At 36.1% G+C, this 18,185-nt stretch overlaps 1 long non-coding RNA gene across 1 annotated transcript; it reads right to left on the bottom strand.

Moving 5' to 3' along the window:
• Positions 1–5,088: 5,088 nt before the first annotated feature.
• On the bottom strand, positions 5,089–16,942 carry LOC112150225. The gene is made up of 3 exons (XR_002919929.2): positions 16,890–16,942; positions 11,605–11,670; positions 5,089–6,102 (listed from the first exon to the last, which is right to left on the bottom strand). It is a non-coding gene; the product is annotated as an uncharacterized LOC112150225 (long non-coding RNA).
• Between the last annotated feature and the right edge of the window lie 1,243 nt (positions 16,943–18,185).

The following is an 18,185-nucleotide window of genomic DNA, read 5'->3' as shown; positions in this document are numbered from 1 at the left end:
TTTTTTTTTATTATTTTTTTTTTAGGGCTATTTTGTCGTTAAGCTAATATTTTAGCTGGCTATCAGCTTCAGTGTTTTCAGCCATCAGCTTCAGCGTTTTTAGCTTTTTTAGCTATCAATTTCGGCATCTCATATCAGCACTAGCATCTTCAGCAGCCACATTCAGCTTACAGCATTCACATGAGCATTATCACAGGTAATGATATATTTATATAGTTCATAATGTTAAAAAGCTATGGTCTTAAAGTTTTAAAAATGTAGTTTTCGTGTGTTAAATAAATGTTTATCCTGTTCGCCTCACAACCTTAGATGTGTTTTGGATTTTGGCCCCTTGTGCAATTGAGTTTGACACCCCTGTCATATAGGAATAATTTTAAATATTGGGGAAACAAAAAAACACACCAACTACACTCAGGAAATGTCACTTTTTTTCTAATTTTTTTTTTTCTTTGTCACTATATTCCTCTTTAAAGCCAGGCATGACCAAAGTCATGTCCAAATGTGGTCCACATTCAAATTTCTACCCACACAGGGTCCTGTCATAAAATCAATTATTAGTTTTCTTCTGGCCTTCAAATATAAAATTCACAGTAATTTGGATAAAACAGGGTCTGCTACCTTCATTGCTAAAAGAGCCGTTTGGTCCAGTTTCTTACTGTCCAAAACCAAACGACAGCCACAAATTTACACTTTCTGTTCAGAAAAATACACTTTATTTATGCTTTAGAGCTATTAAACAATGTTTAATAACATTTCCCTTATAGGTATTTTTTTATTCATAAAAGGGATATTTTTTATTTATATAACAATTTGAATTTATATTACTTTTGACAGAAGCACACACAAGTTCATTTCAAAATAAGATACACCCTGTTTTAAATACAATTTGATGAGATTTTATGCTTTCAGCTTATTTTAATAAACTAAACATTTTGCCATAACTTTGCTCTATTATCTAACATGTTAAAAATATGAAAATACAGTAGATATCATTATTAACTAAAGAAATATGACCAAAACAGAATGCCAATAGTTTATTCAAAACCGTTTTCTTCAAAGCCAAAGAGCCACAACAGAAGGATGAGCCACACGTGGCTTCGGATGATCAGGTTGCAGACCCCTAGGATAAAATATTAATCCAATTTCTTGCCCAAAGACTCTTGGACACATGGGCGGGCAGGGCACGGGAATCGAACTTGCAATCTTCCTATCAGAGGTCAACTGCCCTACTGCTACACCACGGAGACCCCAATGTTATCAAAAAGGTTCAAATAATGCTGGCCCTCACACATTTTCACCTCACCAAATCTGACCCTCTGCAAAAAGTTTAGACATCCCTGCTCTAAGCCTTTTGATTTAGCCTACATAATGCTTAACAGACTGTACAGCCGTAACCATGGGAATGACATACATTTCTATGAGATGACATGCTTCCACGCTGCCCCTGAATTGCAGCAGATGACACCTAATGTGTTATGGTCATAATATTGGTCTTTTAGTGTGGCAGTAGAAAAGACACTAAATCAAGCAGTCACACCCAATGAGCGTCTAAAAGACCATGCACATCACTCAGGTTAAAAATCATTCCCTCGTCGCTCACTCTGGGGATGTTCTGATTTATGGAAAATCCTCAAGTAACAGACGTTAATCCACAGCCTAATCCCTATTGTTTTTTTTTCTCTCCCTTAATCTATGCAGCTATTAATATTTCTGTTTTATTTTTTCATTTTTCAAAATTATGTTTTTTTTTTGTTTTTATTAATTGTCTAAGTTTTAAAAATATGATCATAGATGTCAACATAAACGTTATCGATACAAACAATGTTACTGAAATACTTGTTGCACTAGAAGTCTTGGTTACAAAGTGCTGCAGGTTTAGAGAATAGGGATTTAGGTTTAGGGAAAAGTTCTAAAACCAGATTTAGTCTGTCTGTATTTGTTGCCTATTTTTCACAAAACCCAGAAAGAAAATTGCACCTTGCTTTCATATGATTTAGATGTATTTCTGACAGTTTGGTTTGAACCAGAATTTGATTTGTATGATTTTGTGTTTGGTAACTCATCCATAGTCCGGTATTTACTTCAAAAAACATATCTGGTCTGCTCAAAAACAAGCGTCTGGGTTTACTTGCAAGTGAATTCTAGTGCAACTCACCTACAGTGATAATGCAAGCAGATTGGGAGATCAAAGAGCATAAGTAAAACCAAATATATGAATTAACATAAGAGTAAATAACTAAGAAAACATCCCAGGACACAAATCTTAAAAAAGCTGAAAGGTGGAGGAGTTAAAGTTACTTGTCAGCATAGTCAGAGTACTATCATGTATAATTCAGTTTTGTTTTTGCTTTTTCCCTCTTGGCAGTGTTTGTTTTAGGCAAAAATGGCCCCAAAGTGGCAGCCGTTATAATGACGTGGCGTTTCCAGGTGGTTTGCTCCCCGCTTATGAATGCAGCGAACAGCAAACAAAATCAAACGTTTGAACATTTTCAGCAACACCTGCCCATTCAAACTAAGTTCAGTGAACTGTCCTTGATTGAAAGTATGGCTTTAAATAGCAAAATAGCCTCCCAACTTTGCCAGATGTTTACTCATTTTAAGTAAGAAAAAAACGAGTAGGACTCCTACTGAAAAGACAGTACAGAGTGTAATAGAGGTCAAAAGACCTGCTTTGCCCTTTTTGCAGTAGATTCTCTCAGCACTGCAGGGAAAAAAAGCAAAAGTTACATCAGTTCAATAGATAACTTTCAGAGGGACTTGTTTTGCATTTAAAAAAGCCAAATTGAAGATGCTACTCTAATTACAGGGTACACTCTTACAGATGCTACATGGGAAATTTTAGCGTATAGTGGAAATGAGTCAACAACTACTGTTTTGTAAGAGCAGCATTATAAGAGAGTGAAAAGTTCATTTTGTCACTTACACTCGTAATTTGCATAACTTAAGCTCTCCTGTTAATAGCTTTGATCATGTAATCGGTAGAATCAGCTACACGTTAGTTGTGTAGTGGAAATATTCTTCGGCTCAGACGGTAAGATATTTTCCATTTTTAGCTTGTCACTCATATTTTTTTTTTCCTGTCATTTCTATGAACCTTTAAATTACCTCAGAAAATGTACCTTTCCATGCATGAAAGCTATAATTACAAAGACTCCATTTAGGCAGCCCATAATATTCAACACATAATAACCTCAAGAATTTTGAACAAGATGAAAGGGATCTGTGCTGCTGTCACTATGTCAGAGTTGTTTTGAGTAATGTATACCTCAGAAGCTTTCTTTAGGTTTTAGTTGCCACTTGATCTCTCAATGCTGCAAAAAGCTCAGTCCACACAGTTTGCTTTAATGAGAATCACATAACACATGAACAAAAGGTCAGGGTGCATGTTGTGGAGTATGCGTCATAGAAATGAACATTAAAGCCCAATGTCTCTAGGAATTACCAAAATACAACTACATCATCTACCTTTACCCTTCAAAACCAAGGGTTTAAGCTCTTGTGTTAATATTCTTTGAATTATCCTCACTTATCCTCACATGTATGCAATTATGTCAGTTGCATAAATGGTCAATGAATTACCCTAACTCATTGACCATTTACACAATTATGTCAATTTCGTAAATCAGAGATAGGCAACTCCAGTCCTTGAGGGCCGCTGTGTCTACATGATTTCCAAACATCCAAGTACTATTCATGGCTGATTACCTGGTTGAGGTGTGTCCAGCCAATTATAACATGTCAGAGAATGGTATGCTGGAAAACATACATGAATGTTGCCCTTGAGGCCAGGAGTTGCCTATCTGGCATAAATGGTCAATGAATTACCCTAACTTGATGATTTATGCAATTAACTTTATTCCAACCAATTCTGAAGCTGAGAAAAGCAGCTTCACAGTAGGATAGTGTTTAAGCAATCAATGTTACTCCAACAATGTGGGGTTTGGGTTCTGGGTGTAGTTATGTTTCCGGTTTGTTGTTACCTTTTTTTTGCCCTTCCTCTAGTTTCAGGGGTGTTGATTCCTCCCTTTTTCCCACCTGGTTTTCCTGCCCTCTTAATGGGTGCATTATTGATTGATTATCTGATTATCTTGCTTTCTGTTATAAGCTGCATGTCCCATCCGCTTGTCGCCAGATCGTCTTGTGTGTCTTCTCGTGTGTTGCAAGCTTTCTAGCCTTTTTTCGAATTTTTTCTCGGGCAAAGAATAAACAAGGTCCTTTTGAACCTCCTGTGTTCTGGGTTTGTGTCCACTCCTGGATCCTGACAAATAGATTCTGACGTTGAAGCTGATTCTTTGCACTTGTAAAGTGCATTTTTACCGCTTCAGAATATATTGGAATTACGTTAATTATGTAAACGCTCAAAGAGTTACAGTAGGTCAAAGATCCCTTGTTATTATTTCCTGTCGTTGGCGACAGCTCTATCATTAAACAGTTAACAACTAATGAATAAATTATATCATATATTTTCAAGTGTTTCAAATCTAACATTTGCAGATTAACACACACAAACGCCTCTTTTATTGTTGTTGCCGTGATTTCCTATTCAGATACCTTGACGTCTAATACGTATTGACAACCAATTTTATCTTGAATTTGTTAGGCACATTAACCTTTTAACAAATTAGTTACCTGGCTTGTTATTATGATAATGGATACCATGCAGCAGGAAAGTGTGCCAATCAATTCAAGCAGACATTGATGTCTACAGCTGTTCTATATGTAGGAGTGCATGAGATCGACATTGCAAGAATAATTGATTTTGTATGTTGTTACCAACTGAAAACAGAAATGTATTTATTCGTCTGTGATCTTATAAAAACAAAATGTTTGCTCTGTACATCAATTTAGAGTACCTAATCTATAATATATAATTACGGCTCTCGGTATTTACCTAAATGTAGGTCTTTAATGGGGATTTACAGAAGACATTTTGAATGAACTTCAATGACATATGTTTACTAAACCAGTGGTTTATTTTTTTCCTTTTCACATGCTTCAAAAACCCAGAGCACTCGTGTCAACGCGGATATGTGCTTTGAAGCCACATTGATGACACTTCATATATGGTGAGTAGTTAAAACATTTTATGAGTCATTAGATATAGCTAGAAAGCGATCTGTTAGTCCCAAGAGTGTGGTCCAATCTGAACTGTCTTTAAAATGAGCAGAACACTCAAGGGAAGTCCATCTGCCATCCATCCATTTATTTTTATTCTTTTGGTAATCCATAGCCAAGTCACAGGGTATGAGTTTTAAGACTCACTCCAAGGTGTTTTTAACATGTTCTTGTAGCATTTTTCTCGTGATGGAGGACATGTATTAAATAATTTCAAATTAAAACTGCATTTCTAAGAAATTTCTTTATTAAAATTCTGATGGATCAGGAGCATGACAAAAACAACTTGGAATTTGAAAAAAGCTCAGGTATGTGACACAGCAACTGGCATTGGTGGGTCAAGGTCTCCCTGCTCTGGTCCAACTCTAAACCCTCCACTTGCAGACAAATAAATATACATTAGCATATTTTTTACCCTCGTCTGAGCTACTATCTGGGTCTAAACTTTGTGGCTGGATAACTCTTATATTGCTCACCATTTTTTTGTTACCATAATGCTAGCTTCAAAGGATTGATGGAATAAAAATGTAGGGTAACAGTCATGCCCAAAACTCAGAGGCGAATTTCCAATGTATTCCTGGGGTGCTGCAGAGAATGTTAATAATAAAAAAAAAACAACAACACAGGGGTTTTGATTTTTGCTAAAAACACTTTAATCATAATTAAAAGACCACTGGGAACAATTTTTCTATAAAAAAAATGTATAGTTGGAGTGGGACTTAAGGCTGAGATGCCTAGGCTTCCCTCTTCACAGAAACCTTGTCTAGTTCAACCAGGGGGACCTCAAGGCGCTCGCAGACAAGCTGAGAGACGCAATTGTTCCAACATGTCTTGGGTCTTCCCCGGGGCCTTTTCTAGGGAGTTATCGTGGAGACATCTGAAAGAGATGTTCAAGCCACCTCCATTGGGTTCTTTTGATGTGAATGAGAAGCGGCTCATTGAGTTCCTCCTGGGGAACGAAGCTCCTCAGCCCCACGCCCACCCACCCTGTGGAAGAAACTCATATTAGCCACTTCTATGCAGAATCTTTTCCATTCGCTCACAAGCCAAAGCTCAGGACCATAGGTGAGGTTAGGAACATAATTTGTCCAGTATACCAAGATGTTTCTTTTGGCTCAGTTGTTTTTTTCACTACAACAGATCAAAACAGCATATGCATTAATTCATCTGTTAATCGCTTGCTCCATCTTTCTCTCACTCTTGAAAAACACCCCAAGACACTTAAACTCCTCCACTTGTCCTGTCCACTGATGAGCACCCACATAGTAATTATCCAAAGGGGTGATGAAGTATCCCAGTTGAACAATGAAATTCCCAGTCATAGAACTTCCTGGAACCCCTCCTGGAGACTCCAAGAATGTTGGGTGCTCTTTAATGCTGTTTGTCCTGCAAACTGAAACCTTCGTAAGAGGCGTTGATTGACGATTGGGGGATTTAAATTTCAATGTATGCATTTTTTTTAAAGGAAGGAACAAGAGAGGATAAAAAAAGACTAGGTGTTCAATCTTCAAAACTTTGTAATAACAGAACATTTTATGTTTATCTCTTAAAAATGCATAGCAGCTGTCTGGATTAGCTGAATGCCCAGTTGGGAGGACGCACAAGGGTATTTGAAGCAGATGAAGCACTGGAGTTAACTGTCAAAACAGTAAAGTGATATTTTTAGCAACAAAATAAACCTTGTTATTACAGGCAAAAGTCTTACAGCCCAAAATATTAATGTATCACTTTTAATTACATACATTTAAATTTTTTTTTTTTCAAATATCTAGTAATGAGGGATAAAGCGTACACTTGTGCACCTTCAGAGATTTTAGAATGTTGTCCTTGATTGTGTGCTCAATAACACAATTTTCTTTGTTTTTATGAATACCTGGATGCTAATTAAACTGGTTCATATATCTTGAATCGAGAGAAGGTCCCTATACAGATGGAAGTTTTAGCTGGGCTGTTATGTATCCTTGAATACTTGGTAACATCTTAGTCATTGTTATTGATTTTCTGTTTGAGTAAAGTTTTCTTTGTCTAGAGCATGTTGAGCCTCAAGGCAGCATTCATATTGCATAAAGCAGCTCAAAAGGGGGTTTATTCTTTCATGGAGAATGTTTTCATCTGAGTAGACTTATTGTCTATATCTCTGTCTTGATAGGGCCTAATAAATCTTTGAAAACTCTCCTAAGTCTACGGCACATTGACAAAGTGAAATGAGGATATCATATGTTCAGCATAAATCTACAGGCTACCCAAGAATAATTTTTTAACAATGGGAAGCGTTTCCATTTTGTGGCACTCTGTATGACTCATACACAAGCCTACACACAAAAGGAAGATAAATGTCAAACAGAGTAAACTTATTGAATAAGTAATGATTCTGGAATAGAATCATAAATCCAAGAATCTTATAATATTTTGTTTATACAAAAATCTAAATGTAAAATCAATACTGCATCAGAGTAACATCTGTAACCAAACGAGATCAGATCACTTTATGTCTGTCCTTCATATGGACATCCCTGAGGTTTATTCTTTTTCCCCCAGAATCAGTTTTTTTTTTAGGAGTTGTTCTTTACCAGGAATGAAGGTCTAAGGGCAGGGATGTCCAGTTTAGTTTAGTCTGTTTGGTTCAGGTTAGCAATCAGCTGTTGTTTATATTTTATGGCTGATTTTATGTTTTTGGATAATTACCTATGTGAAGCCTGTTGAGACAAACCGTTTTGTAATATTGGGCTATATAAATAAAATTCAATTGAATTAAATTTAGTATGTCTGCATGTACACTGTATTCTGAAAGAATAACATTTTCTGGATGAGGTAATCATTTAAACAACTTGTTTTAATTCATTTAAGAATCTGGAATACTATTATTTATGTTTCCAATCATAACTTAAATAATACACCATTAATTACAGATTATATGATTGTACAGCACATTTTCTTCTGAACAGATGTCTCCTCCATATTTTGATCAAGAAGTCGATGACAAATCATATAAGTTAAACTTTGATTCATTATTGGTGTGGATGCGTGTCAGAAAACTAGAGCTCACTAACCTTTCTAAAATACAAAATGTATTTGATTTTGATTCACAAATTCATTAATTATCAATTTTTACTATTACATTTTAATTGAATTGTTATTTAGTAGGTTCTAACTGACACTCTTCGCAAAACAAAAGGCAATGATTGAACAAAGGCAGAACTTTTATGATGACATTTAGGAATTATTACACTGAAAACAGTTTTAGGGGCTTCGATTATTACAATGATTATTATGATGGTGGGAGATCCTTGTGGTCTTTAGATTTTTTTTCCACAATTAAAAAAATATATATATTTAAATGTCAATTAGACATTCTACTTTAGAAATTCTAAATCAGCTTAAAATTAAATGTGCCTGCTGTGACTCTATGATTGACAGGTAAAAAGTTGTGTGATGAAAACCGAAGAGAGATGTCTACAACTGTAAGCAGGAGAGGAGGTGGAGAACAATTAATAATTACCCAACCAGAGAACATACAATGAATAATATAACTATGTAAACCATTTATTAATGTAAAATGAACACAAAGTAACTCATAGCATGACCTAAATAGAAGGTTGTTTTTTTTAATTGTTACTATTTCTGCTGTAACCCAGTGAAAGGTCTAAATTTAAGTAGAACCCATGCAGAGAATGAAATAAGGAGAGAAAAAAATCACTAACTCCAAAGGGTCAAATACAGAAACAGGAGGGGTCCCACTTCTTTTTTAGTAGAGCTCAAGGCTGACATGGCAGATCAGCATGTTCTGAACTGACTTTAAATTTTTAAAAGAGATTGAATCTGATGGTCAGGACAATATATTCCACAGCATCTTGAACTATGTCTCATTCTTGGTTATTTTCCAAAATGTAGAATTTCAATCACACAAATGTGAGATTGCTGTTTCCACAGTGAAGCCTTTGGCTTTAGTCTCAACCCTTTGAATGTAGACCTTACAAAATGCATTGGTCACACTAAAGCTGTTTTGAGCAACTATTCATTTTCGGTGCAAAAGTCTGACCTTCATGCCAAAAGACTGAAAGTTCCTTTTACATGCCATTGAGTGTTCAGTCTGGAGCTGTGTGACTCCCCAGCAGACAGCTGTCATAGGAAACTGGCATCTTCATTGCAAAATTGTATCCGTCTGACCTTCTGGCACAGAGAAATAAGTGACATACCACTACACCTTTAGTGCCTCTTTTCCTCAATGCCTGCATCGTCATATGCATACCAAAAAGCACATCTGCCTGGATTCTCACTCATCATTGGTGTGTGTTTTTATTTTACATGAATAGTTCAAGATTCAGGTCTCACAGATTTCTGCTCTTCAAGTCAACTGGACTTTAAAGGTTAGGTCTAGAAGAAATTTGGCCGTCCATCTGAGTAGCTTATTAGAATGTATTCAGACTGAACACATTTGGGACCCGTTTCAAGAAGCCGGTTTTGTTGAAACTCTGAGTTTGTGAACTTCAAATTCAGGAAAACTCAGAGTTTTCAGTTTCAGAAACGGAGATAACTTAAACCAGTGAAAGTGGGTGAAACCAAAAGCTCTAAAGGTGTTTGTTCCCGTTGCCATGGTGAATCGGGCTGTCTTTGCTCCATTGATCAGGGCTTTTTCATAGTCACAACGGTCTCTCCCGATTCTGGTTCCAACAACTTCAAGTTGATTAAATCAACTCTTTTCAGCTGTTCTGAAACAGAAATCTCTAAGTTTGTGAATTTTGAGGCCGTGGACTCCGAGTTCAGGTTTGAACTCTAAATTTGTTTAACCTGCTTCTTGAAACGGGCCCTTGGTCTCCTTAAAGTCAACTAATTTTGTTTTCCCATATAATCCGGAACAAACTTTCAGTCTGAATACATCCAAGCGAACCCTGGTCTGATACCAGGAACTGCTCTCGGACCCATCTTTCAAGGTGGTCTCGGTTTGTTTCCATTAACTCCTATTCCTCTGAGATTCCTCAGTGTGAATACAAAGCAGTCTAGAAGCGGAATAACTGAACGAAAACGACCACCGTAGTCTGTAGTCATGCGATGTAAACAGATTAGGAATGAAGCAACCAACAAATGTAAAGCAGTGGTAGTTGTGTTATCAAACAGGAAATATGGTTCAACTTCTTACTTGTTAGAACCTTTGTTTTAACACAGCTGAAAACACTTCTTACGTGCTTTGATTTGTCTCATTATAGCTCTACCCCTGGTGTGATGTCATCCCAAAAGCCACATGTAGTTCCTTTACTGAATTCTCTTAAAAACAATGCCATAACACCATAACGATGAGGCACAGGAACTCATTGAAATGTGGTTGGGAGAATACAGGCTCATTAAAACAACTTTTAACATGATACACATTGCTTCTCACATTGTTTTCCCAACAATCTATCTGTTATAAACACTGATCATCCCACCTTCATAGTTGTAGTCTTGCCAGTAACCAAATACAGATGTTTAAAATTGGTCAGCGAAATAAAAACTTGGTGAAATATCCCAAAGATTCGAAATCCCAGGACTTCCTCTAGATGCTTTGTCCCAGCCTTGTAATTCCTAGCCAGTGAGTGAAGAGATCTTGAGTCACATGGTTTTGTTTACAAGCTTAGTTCCAGAAAAGGAAAGTCCCAGTCTGAATACAGACCAAAGGCAAGGTTGAGGACTTGAGCCGAAACAAAATAAGGTTTTATAAGGTTTTACCAGTCTGAATACATCCTTAATATTCAACTGCTAATGAGGAATTCAGGTTATTTATGGGAATACTGCTTCAGAGGTGTGACAAAAAGTTCGGTAGATAAATGTTTTGAGAGCAGATGCAAATGTCAATGATCCATAATTAACCATGATGCTCAACTATTGTTCAACGACTTGGTGTGGCTCAGAAGTGGGAGCACTTGTTAGTATTTTATTGCTGAAGTATGGCGGATGTGAATTGGATCATAGTCTCCTGGGAAAATACGTCAAAACAGGATGGTACATGAGAGACAGAAAATGTCTGAGATTCTCACCTATGTTGAAAGGAGGTTCTTAGATTTTGACCTAAATGACTTCCTTGACTCTCTTTTCACATCACCTGTCCTCTCTTTCCAGCATGTGCTCTTTACTGTCTTCGAAGGAGCCTCCACTATCTTACATTTGTAAGTGAACCACGACGTCCAAAAGTCAGTAGTTTTCTTCAAAAGCAGTTGAGTATAACTTTTGGATTTGTGCGTATTCTGATCACTTTTAAATCAAATAAGCAGAGATTTGCCTCCAGGTCTCCCGAATCTTCCACCTTCTCCCCAACTTTTATTAAATTATTGCTTAAAAAAAACTTTTCTGAAGATAAAGTGTCTGTATATAGCTATCATTTTGTAAATCTGAAATGACTAGCCAGCCTGCCTACTAAGAAAAGGTAAAATGAATGATGAAAGAAAAACAAATTATGAGAAGGGGTACCATAGAAAACAATACCAATTGCTTTTTTCCATGCTCAGTATAACTTACAATTTCATCCTCAGGGGAACAACGGTTGTGTTGTGTTTTTCCTCGAATTGGCTAGGTTGAAAGATTCTGCAAGACATAATGAGAAGTGATATGCCTAAGTGTTGCTGGTGATGAAAAGCCTGAGGCTTTCAGGAATGCTTTAAAAAGTGTAGAGCAGCTTCCAGATTGGATGAGCCTTACATTCACGACAAGCATAAAAAATCCAATTTATCTGACTGCTGCCAGCCCCCGCATGTGCTTTATTGGAAGGCTGACCCTTACTTGACCAAAGACAAACAAAGCCACAGTGGAGTATATTGTTCACCCTTTTCATCTAAATATGAAGGGAATGAAACAAGTCATTACAGTTTTGTGCCAGCCATACAGCCACACTTATATTTTTATAACCTTTGTGTACACTCAGTCTATTTTGAAGCTAAACTGAGAAACTGATAGAAAAGAAGCTGTGAAAACAAGCCGTATAACTTCTCTAACTGGAGAGACGCAGGCAATTTGTTACCACCCTTGCTTGGTGGTCAAAAAAAGTGTATTTCACGTTGTTTTGACTCCAACAAAAGCTTGAGTTCCTCTTTTATCCCCCGATGGCTGACAACCCCAGCAGCCCTCAGCGGGATGGTAAGGGTAGAGGTGAATGTGTCAGTGTGAAATGAAATGCTCTCTATCTCCTCAGGAAGGTCCTTGCTTTATATGGCTCGCAGTTCATGGGGAAAAAAACACGATTTGTGAGGCGAAAACATGAATGCTTGACTTTAAGGTGGAATCCCGTTCGTGCAGAAAAGAAAATACCACGTGGATAGGGGTTAACTAAGCATTTCTGGAACTGAAGTGCAGATTAGATCCTAAATACATGAACACTGGTGGGAGGTAAGAGTGTAACCAAGAAGTAATTTGTCAATAGAGAACCTGTAAATTAAATTGAATGTTAAACTCCAGGTGGAAATCGTGGAAAACGAGATTGTTTCAGGATAAAAATCGGTTGCGAAGACCTTCTATTTTATTACATTTCCACCCAATGTACAAATCTATAAAATAATCATGTTAAATCATGTTTTACGTGTTCTTGTAGAAATTATGGAATAACACATGGGGAACAAGTTATCATGTTACTACACCCATTAAGCTTGCCAATCCTTCATTGCTCCTTTATTGGAGCAGATTTTCTTTGCCTAATTTATTTTGTTTATTCAGTTAAGAACTGAAACAACAGGCCCTTTATTTCATACAACGATTGCCTTGTCATGAAACATCAAGGGCACAAAAACGGAATGAGCTAAAGTCCCTGTTTAAATGGTATCAGCTATTTTTTATTTTTAGTTTGGTTTTTTTAATCTTGTACAGTTGAAAAATGGCTACAGATCTTGGAACCATCCAGGTAAAAGTATCCAAGAGTGACAATTAAAATCAATTATTTCAATGCTGGCTTTCTAAACGACTTAATGTTCTTGACTCCATAAAGACGACTTAACATTTGCCTTATGTATGGCAGCTAACTGTATTTAATTGTTAAAATAAGCAAAATGTACACAGTGTAAACTTACAAAAGAAGAATATTTGTCTGCTCATTAGTATATAAATCTCACCTAAAAATTAGATAACGAGCACATCTTCCTGGGAGAACTTAACATACTAAAATTGAAGCAAGTTCTTATCCTTGCAGGCTGTCAACTATCTGAAAGTCTTTTTCTGATCCAAGCGAAATAGAAAAAAAAAAAAAAAGGTTTGCTTTGCTGATGACATATGTCATTATGGGAGCTGTACTTTACCACCATCTAGTGTTTGCAGGATGTGACGTGTCACTTTCTTCACCATCAGACAGATACGTCCACGCTACAGATAAAATATATCGGTTAATGTTAGAGAAGGAAGTTCCTGCTGCCTGAAACTTCAACTTCAGCTCTGAAACTGTGATCCTCACACAAACTAAAGCAAGTTTTATTATTAAAAATTAAAAATTCTGTCAACAAATGTTGATGCAGTTTGTTTGTGTTTGTAAGAAATGATGATTGAAAGTGTGTCGTCAGTCCTATGGGAACAAAAATTATCCCCAAGGAAAAAAAAAGGCTTTTTGAGCCATATAAATTAGGAATTTAAAATCATTTCTGTCAAAAACACAAACATAAGAGAAAAAAGATACTAACAAATCTTTACCGCTTCATTTTATTAACATTATCTTGCAAAATCCTTTTATTAAAAAAGTTTAGTTTACATGCACATATATATCTGTTGCTGAAACAAAATTGAAGTAAAACACAATCCTGGGAACCAAGTTCTTGTTTGGGAGTTATTTTTTTTAAAAAAAAAAAAAAAAATGAATTGACCTTTCAAAATAAAAGTTTCCTCCCTAAAGAAAAATGTTGTGTCTGCTAGCAGAAATTATTGTAGAACGTTTCTGCTGTAAAATATCTTTTAAGGCTTAAAAGTCTTTCTGTTAAACAAGCAATCCATTTTAAGATAATATGGTAATTAAATCAAATATAATCAAATTATTATCAAAAAAGAATGAAATCAATACAGATTCTACATGAAGAAGGAGGAGGCTGTTTATACATAAACCATTATCTTAACACTTATAAATGTTTTTATAATCAACATATTAATAAATATACCATATGTCTGGTGTGTTAATGTAAAGCTGTGTTTATGAAAAAATACTGCAGCAAAATAATGTAGGCAAAAAAGATCCATTAAATTAATAAAATTTTCATTTCTGACCTTGTAAAACTGGGATTAATTTAAGTGCGTCTTTATCAACAGTTTTTTCCAGCGAAATATTACCTTGACTCAAGCCAAACAAAACATGCCGGCATGTTTGGAACTGCTCGCCGGTTAAAGGGGAGACCTGAGAGGAAATTGCTTTTTTCATTTTCAAATTGTGATGCCCTTTCTCGTTTCAAATGTTTAAATGCATCAAGTAACGAGACTGGAGTCATTACCTAAATTATGATGATTGGAAGACCTACAGGGTGGTAATGATGATGGAATTTTGTGACTATCACCTTAATTTTGTAATTACTTGGCTTTGGTGCAATCAGTATTCACAGCCCATCCTTCAACAAGGAGACAAGCGCATCTATTACAGCAAACATTTTCGGACTTCTACTAATGTTTATAATTCAGGCTTTTTTTTTTTCTTTCTTTTTTTAATGGATTTATGTTGGGGATAATTGCCGCTTTTAAGAGGTTGCACTTTAATTCAAATCACTTTTTGCTTCTTTTTTAAATTATAAAAGAGCAATCATGAGCTGTAATTTTCTGCTTTAAGGGAACAGTTACACTGTTGCTGTTTGACCACAAACCTTAATTCCAAAATAGAGTTCTCTTATATGAGTTCTCACAATATACAGAACAATTATTTCAGTCATTTTCTCCTTTTACAGTAAGACTTTTTTTGTAGCCCAAAAAAGTTTTGCGATTCCCTGAACCAGTTAAAAAGATAATTGAACATATTTCCTTAACATTTAACATTATGTAATGTTTAGATAGTTTTAATTTTAACTTTTGAAGACACACAAACCATAATTGTCCACATGCTGAAATGTTTGAGAAGCATACATTTCTTCTTAAAGTTAAACGTACAAAAATTATATACTTAAAAAAGATATATATAAAGAAATGTATACTTTACGGATTTAAACACATTTTTTAGGGTTTGTAATTTAACCACTGACTGTAAAAAGAGAACTGGACTAAGAAGGTGTGAGATCACCCATAGAAAATGCTTTGCCGCCGGTTCCAGCAAAATCAAGCCTATTCAGGTGTCATATTTCCTCCATACGGCCACTGGAGCCAGACAATAGTGATTGGTCCGAGTCGGTCTGTGTCACATTTCTATGGCAACTACTGTCACCAATCATGAGTACGTTTGTTTGGAGTCCACACCCCTCTCACTGAAAGCAGTGACAGGTGAATCTATTGAGGTGTGGGCCATCGGGCACCACATGCTTTGACTGAGGCATTTGATTGTTCAGTTTATAATTTGAATAACTTGCAAAAAAGAAAAAAAAATATGAAATGAAGAATACAGATTAGCAAAAAGTTGTTAAAAATGATTTATCAGGGCAAGAATGGTTATTCTGACAAGTAGTTTATGTTTATTTATCAATAGAAGTCTATAGGATTTTGGCTTCTTGGATCTTTTTGGAACACGAAGGAGGAGGAGTCACTCAGTCCAGTTCTCTTTATGCAGTCAAGGGAATTATTTGAGCATTCTAATTTTAAAATATTGACAGACAAAAGAAAAGCTTTCCACAACCACCAGATCCTTTTTCTTAGAACCACGATTTGATTCTTGTAAATGGGATAAACATAATCATCCTTCTTCAAAAAGATAAGCAAGAGTTTTAAGAGAAGGGTGTGAGCATCACCCAAATTATGTCCTGCCTATTGGTAATCAAAAAGCACAAACAAAAAAAGGAATCTGGCAATGTAGTAATAATACACACAGATATTTTTAAATGTTACAAAACGGGTGTTTCTTGTTTGACAAAAAGCAAAAATCAGTTTGATAATTTGTGAAAACACTTTTGCTTCTCAAAGTTTATGGCTTTAAATGTTGGTTAAAAATATATGACTCACCTAAGAATAAATAAGTAGTAATATTACAAAAAATAATTCAAGAACAAGTCCAAACTTTTCCCCAAATATTCTTAAAACTTGAAAACTTCCAGTAAAAGGAAAGAAATTCTGCTTATGTGGAGTTTCATTCAAACTAGCCTCAAAGAATTTACCTGAAAATGACTCAGAGAAGCTGACTCCTGATAAAATGTGTTATCCTTTTTTTCCCACTTTTATTATTCTTTGTATAAACATTGCAACCTTGACTGAGCATTTCATATTCCACCATAATTTTAATGAAATCCAGCAGATCAGTAACATATCCACCACTGACTTATTAAGCCAGAATAAATAAGGACATAATAACATATTACGCCATTATTTTTAACTTGGTCTGCACATGTTAATCTTAGCCAATTAACTATTAGCAGCAAGCTGAAAACCACATTAACTCTTTGACAAGCTATCATTAATGTAGCAGCTTTCAGCTATGACTAATGAAAAATAATATACAAATTATACGGAGCCAAACAGCAAAAACATGATCAGTTCTGACTGTGGCGTTAATAGGCAGAGTTAATGTAGCTTAAAAGCACAGTTATTTGTGACTGAAAGGAGGTCTGTTATTTTAAAGTTTCAAATTAAAGCTGATAAATGTTAACTAGCTTCTACACCACTGCAGAAAAATGTTTTTCCATTTCATGTCTTCATTAGGAACTTTTAGTTCTTACCCTATCTCAGTCAAACATGTCTGTTGCCATTGGGGCAAGGCTTTTTTTAAAAACCTGGCAGCTCCTCTATTGCCATAACAACACAGGCGACAAACTGTACACATTTAAAACTTAATTATAAAGATGTTTGGAGAAGTGTGTTGCAAATTCACCTCAAAGTCCTTGTTAGTACGAGCAGACTACCACTTGGGTCACGCTCCTGCAGTTGCTCAAGAAACTGACCATTTTTGGACAGATTTATCAACAGAGTTTGCCCTCAGTTACCAGTGGGCACTGCTTTCCTTTACCATAATTCAAACATTTATCATGTAAATGCCCTCTTTGTCTCAAAAGGCATTTTCAGTGAAACCAAACACATTTGGATTGGCTCAAGAACAAGCACTTATAGGCTTCTTATACGTCTGATATGTCGCAACTAACTTTGGACGAGCTCGACTTCTGAAACAATGTTTTTTCTTACTCTGCCAAACTCTTTTGGGATTTATCTGCTTATTTGGAATTTCAGAAAAGCCACTAAGCAAATTCCTTCCAGTGAGATAAACTTTGCCCAAAAGTAGTCCAAGCAAAGTGGAACTTGCATATTTCTCGGTATAAGTTAACATATGGTAAAACCAGAGATTCTTCTAGAAAATGAAAAGCCCAATGGGACAATGTACAGACAATCATGACTTCACGATGTTACTTTGCTACCTTGATGTTATTTTTATTTTTTTTCTCTGTCTATGTAAGTACTTCTTAATTATATTATTTGTTTACCTTTTGGCATATCCCGTCAGTGATCACCACAGGTGTTTTAGCAGAGAGTTTTACGCCGGATGCCCTTCATGACACAACCTTGTATTTTACCCGGGCTGGGGACAAACACAAGAAGACCCAGACTCAGGCCCCCTTGTGGCTACATCATTTAAATAATAATAATAAAAATAATAAATTACCAGCATGAAGCCCAATGAGGCAATTGTTTTTTGTGATATTGGGCTATATAAATAAAATAAAACTGAATTGATTTTAGTCAGTAGAGTCTAGACTAACCCCGGGCTCACACCACTAGCGTTACAGCCCCAATGCGAGCGCCAAAGTCTTTACGTAACTTTAAAAGTGCGAGAGGAAATCCCTCTGCAGGCGTTCACGTCCTCCATCTGCGGTCAGGCTCTGCGGTGCTGCAAATCCGTTTCGTTTGGTTCAAATTTCCGCCGGATGACGCAGCTGAACCACAGCAAAGGGGGGATTAGCGAGAACATATGAGAGTTTGGAGTTTTACGAGGTTGGCAGCAGAGCCTGTGGCTGCAGCCAACC

The sequence above is a fragment of the Oryzias melastigma genome, linkage group LG4, assembly GCF_002922805.2.
Source record: "Oryzias melastigma strain HK-1 linkage group LG4, ASM292280v2, whole genome shotgun sequence".
Lineage (NCBI taxonomy): Eukaryota > Metazoa > Chordata > Actinopteri > Beloniformes > Adrianichthyidae > Oryzias > Oryzias melastigma.
This window is presented reverse-complemented; position numbering and strand designations above follow the sequence as displayed.